This window comes from Littorina saxatilis, unplaced genomic scaffold (genome assembly GCF_037325665.1).
Source record: "Littorina saxatilis isolate snail1 unplaced genomic scaffold, US_GU_Lsax_2.0 scaffold_1885, whole genome shotgun sequence".
Taxonomy (NCBI): Eukaryota; Metazoa; Mollusca; class Gastropoda; order Littorinimorpha; family Littorinidae; genus Littorina; species Littorina saxatilis.
This window is the reverse complement of record NW_027127969.1, coordinates 1-5,000: the sequence shown is the minus strand read 5'-3', so window position 1 is coordinate 5,000 and position 5,000 is coordinate 1. Positions and strand designations below refer to the sequence as shown.

At 40.8% G+C, this 5,000-nt stretch overlaps 1 long non-coding RNA gene across 1 annotated transcript in view; it reads right to left on the bottom strand.

Annotated features, from left to right (window-relative positions):
- The window catches only part of LOC138956344 (uncharacterized), a 4,707-nt gene extending 1,191 nt beyond the window's left edge, over positions 1-3,516 (bottom strand). The window contains exons 1-4 of the long non-coding RNA XR_011452615.1: positions 3,393-3,516; positions 2,435-2,548; positions 584-649; positions 1-180 (exon numbers count right to left, since the gene is read on the bottom strand). The exon at positions 1-180 is cut by the window's left edge and continues 1,191 nt beyond it. This is a non-coding gene — a long non-coding RNA (uncharacterized lncRNA). The remainder of the gene's footprint in view (positions 181-583; positions 650-2,434; positions 2,549-3,392) is intronic.
- Between the last annotated feature and the right edge of the window lie 1,484 nt (positions 3,517-5,000).

Sequence of the window (5,000 nt, the reverse complement as noted above, 5' to 3'; positions counted from 1 at the left end):
TGTACAACGCATTGTCAAAGCCGTTGCCGCCCGAAAGAGGGCCGCTTCTGAGAGACGGTAAGGCCAGACGTCCTCCCCGCAGCAACATGACTGCTACAGCGGCGATGGCCACCACTACCAGAGTGCCGATGACGATACCGGCCACCGCTCCCCCTGATAGTCCGTCACTGCCACCACTACCTGCACATCAAGGAACACACAAATACAAGTTAATACCGTTAGAACAGCAATTTTACTCTTGTATCTATAGACGCACACACCAACAAAACACCCACAAAACGCACACAAACTCAATACACAAAACACACACATAAATACACAGACACACAGATTCATACATAAACACACACACACACAAACACACACACACACACACACACACACACACACACACACATTAACACACACTCACAAACACACACACACACACACACACACACATACACCCACACATACACATACACTCAGACACACACACACAAACACATACACACACTGACACACGCGCGCGCGCACACACTGCAAACAAACGCACCACCACCAACAACAAAAGCGCCAACCGATCAATGAAAACCAGTGTTACCTGACTGGTGCAAGGCCTGTGGGTTGTTAGGGTTGTCGTTTGGCTTCACTGTCTGTGTGGGATTCGCTGAATGCAACAACATTTCAACATTAACGTTAGCCACGAGGTGTACAGAAAACAACAACATTTCATCGTTAACGTTAGCTTTGAGGTGTACAGAAAACAACACAATTTCATCATTCACTTTAGCTACGAGGTGTAGAGAAAACAACAAAATTTCATCATTCACTTTAGCTACGAGGTGTACAAAAAACAACAAAATGTCATCGTTAACATTAGCTATGAGGTGTACAGAAAACAACACAATTTCATCATTAACGTTTGCTATGAGGTGTAAAAAAAAAACCCACACAGTTTCATCGTTAACGTTAGCTATGAAATGTACAGAAAACAACATTTCAACGTTAACGTTAACTATGAGGTGTACAGAAAACAACATTTCAACGTTAACGTTAACTATGAGGTGTACAGAAAACAACATTTCAACGTTAACGTTAACTATGAGGTGTACAGAAAACAACATTTCAACGTTAACGTTAACTATGAGGTGTACAGAAAACAACATTTCAACGTTAACGTTAACTATGAGGTGTACAGAAAACAACTTTTCAACGTTAACGTTAACTATGAGGTGTACAAAAAACAACAAAATGTCATCGTTAACGTTAACTATGAGGTGTACAGAAAACAACATTTAAGTTAACGTTAACTATGAGGTGTACAGAAAACAACATTTCAACGTTAACGTTAACTATGAGGTGTACAGAAAACAACAAATATGAAGGAAAATTGATGAGTAAGAGGGGGCGTGGTGTTGAAAGGAGAGAGAGAGAGAGATAATGGAGGAGAGAGACAATGACAATGACAATGACAATGACAATTCTTTATTTTACGAGGGTAACAGAATAAGCATTGGTATACTTTTTTGCATCTGGCCCTCGCCCTAAAGAGGGACTAAATCTACTATAAAAACTACTACTACTACTACTACAATACTTACATAATTAGTAAAACAGTATAAGTTTATGTACATACGTGCATTATATGAAACATTGTAGTTTATACATGTTCATGACAAGGTGCAAAGCAAAAATTTGCAAGTCAATTAGAGTAAGAATACTATGCAATAGTACATCAACTCTGCAAGACAATGGATATTATGCAGAACATCATAATTTCATAAACAAAACAATAAATCAAAAGTGAGTGACTGTGTCTCAAAGGACATAACAATCAAGAATATACTATTTTCATTAAATGGGATATATATTTGTTTTTGAAAGAATCTGTGCTGGTAGCTTCCCGTAAGGCATTCGGAAGAGCGTTCCAGAGACGGCCACCTGAATAAACTAGACTAGACTTAAATAAGAGAGAGAGAGAGAGAGAGAGAGAGAGAGAGAGAGAGAGAGAGAGAGAGAGAGAGAGAGAGAGAGAGAGAGAGAGAGAGAGAGAGAGAGAGAGAGAGAGAGAGAGAGAGAGAGAGCATTACTGGTCAACTAACTGACATGCGCAGGAACCTAAAGGTTATTTTAAGACGTCGGCCTTCTATGTGGAAGGTTTGGTTTGAATCCCAGCTGCGCCTTAAGGTTGGGGATTATTCCGAACTCCATGGCCACCTGAGTGATATTGGTAACTCTGCAGGGATATTTGAAAATATCAGTGATTATTACTTGTATCTCAGTGGTCTCAGTGATTTTAGTAATTTTCACATTTGGCGCTTCTTCTTCTTCTTGTCGATCACACGTCTATTCTGTTAGACCGGTCAGCCAGACAAATGACATTTGGTGCTAATACGCAGTCCTAGTTCAAGTTTATCACTGCTCCAAAGCGGACACTACTTATAATCCTTACCTGGAGGGTTTGTGTGAGGTGGTTGTTTATACGTAGGGTTTGTACGCTTTGGTGGTAGCCCTGGAGTATCTGGAGGGTTTGTGCGCACAGTCGGTTGTCCTGGCGGTTGAGTGGCTGCAACAGCACCATAAATTATACAGATTTCACACGAGTTCAAGTAACAGAAGCACAGTTTATGACAACTAGCAACATGCAAGCATTTTTTGTCAAAAAAATAAGCATCATAAAAGCACTTTTTCATACAAAAAACCCAAACATTATACAAGCACTTTTTAAACAAAAGACAAGCATCATACAAGCACTTTTTCAGACACAAATAAGCCTCATACAAGCACTTTTAAAAAACACACAAATGAAACATCATACAAGCACGGGTTCATCATGTCTTGCTATTTATGTATGCCACGACTGGCCGGGACTGTGCTCAGTACTAATGTCAACAAGCACCAAACAAACATTTTTAATGACAAACACAAATAACAAGCTTTTTGTGTGTACATTGCTGTTACGAAAATTAACCACAGGAAGCGCGCACTAGCTCCAAGCATCGTTTCTAAAGCATTCGTAACACTGGTCGTGCATGTGTGTGTGGCATGAGTCACATCGATTGCGGACTGGAGGAACCTCCCCCCGGTCCCCCCCCCCCCCCTCTCATATTTTTACGGGAGGGGGGGAGTGGATCATCCACACTCCCCCTCCCCGTAAAATCCTATGTAAGTGGCACAGAAAAAAAAACCGCCCGGCTACACGCCTTGCCGTCATGTAAGATTGACAAATATTTGAGGATCTCGTAGAAAACAATCAGCAGTTTGAATTGAATAGGTTTAAATTTAAATAATACAATTACAATTAAAGGCGACCCCCTCCGCTTTTCCGGGATTAGGGAAAGACTGGCCATTTGGAGTATCACTATGTTTTTAAAAAGGGTGCCTCCCGCCACTTGAGTCATATGACCTACCTGGTTGACCTGGCTGAGGCGTGACCGCTGATGCTTGTGCTGTTCCCTGCTTTAGTGTCGTTGATGATTCTAAAATGGAGTTGAAAACAGATCAGGTCAATCATTCAAATAATGGAAGGGAAGTACGGGTTGTCTGTTTTGAATGGACGATGCAGTGCAGGGCCGGACTACCGGGGGGGTTATGGGGGTTGCGCAACCCCCCCCCCTAGCCTAAACATGTACCTTACTTATTTTTTTATTTTTTTATTATTGCTTATTTTATGCCGTTTCATGCAAGGAGCGACCATTTTCCTATCTCAGAATATGACCTACCCGTCAGCTTCAGGGGGCTTCGCCCCCTGACCCCCACAACGAGGGGGTGGGTGGGTTCTAGGGTTTCCGGACCCTCCCCCCCCCAGTCAAAAAATAAAAATATTGAATGAGGTATGCATTTCTTTATTTTACATTGAGTTTCAATTTTTGGGGTATTAATCAGTGACAAAATCTGCTGCCTGAAACTGGTAATGATCATCCTCAGAATGCACCAGATTGCACCATTTTGCATCCTTTTTTTCAACATTTTTCTTACATACTGCTTGACTAAAATCTTTACAAAAATTGACTATATTCTATACAAGAAACCCTTAACAAGGGTAAAAGGAGAAACAGAATCCGTTAGTCGCCTCTTACGACATGCTGGAGAGCATCGGGTAAATTCTTCCCCCTAACCCGCGGGGGGTGTTGTAATAATCATGCTTTTTGTCTTTCCTGGGTGCACTATCATAAAATTCTGGTTACACCAACTGTTGACTTCATTCAGACTAGACTGTAAGGAAACTTCAATTTCTTGAACAGTCTTACAGCTTGTGTGAAGTGTTGAATCATCTGCAAAAAATTCCGTTTTAACTTTGGAATTAGATATATGAAGGGGGAGGTCATTAATGAATACACAAAACAAAATAGGCCCCAAAACTGACCCCTGGGGGACTCCACTCTTTAAACATCCTTTGGGAGATGTTTTACCGTTTATAGAAACATACTGTGTTCTGTTGACAAGATATGATTTAAATAATGAACACGTTGCGGGATTGTTCACGTACAATGCGAGTTTATGTAAAATCAAGAAATACAGCCCCTGATATGTCCGAACGATTAATTGCCGATAGCCAGTTATCACATAGTGATGAAAGAGCTGTACTACAGGAATGTTTCGGACGAAACCCAGATTGAAAGTTGTGAAATAATTTGCACCTTTCCATGTAGTTCAGAAGATTCTTCTGGATGTGCTTCTCTAAAGGCTTTGATAAAATAGGAAGCAATGAAATTGGCCTGAAGTTATTTGGGTCAGACACATCTTTATGTAACGTAGTGAAAACAATGCTGAATACACATGCATGAGTAAATGTGTTATTAAAGCTTTGAGTGTTTTTGTGTGGATATAATGAACATTGATGCTTTGGACAAAGAGAGAGAGAGAGAGAGAGAGAGAGAGAGAGAGAGAGAGAGAGAGAGAGAGAGAGAGAGAGAGAGAGAGACGCAGACAATTTATTCATTAGGCCATAGCCCCTTATGAAGGAGTGTGAACAAATGGTTAACGTTGCAAATAATTTAACTCATCAGGTGCAAAAA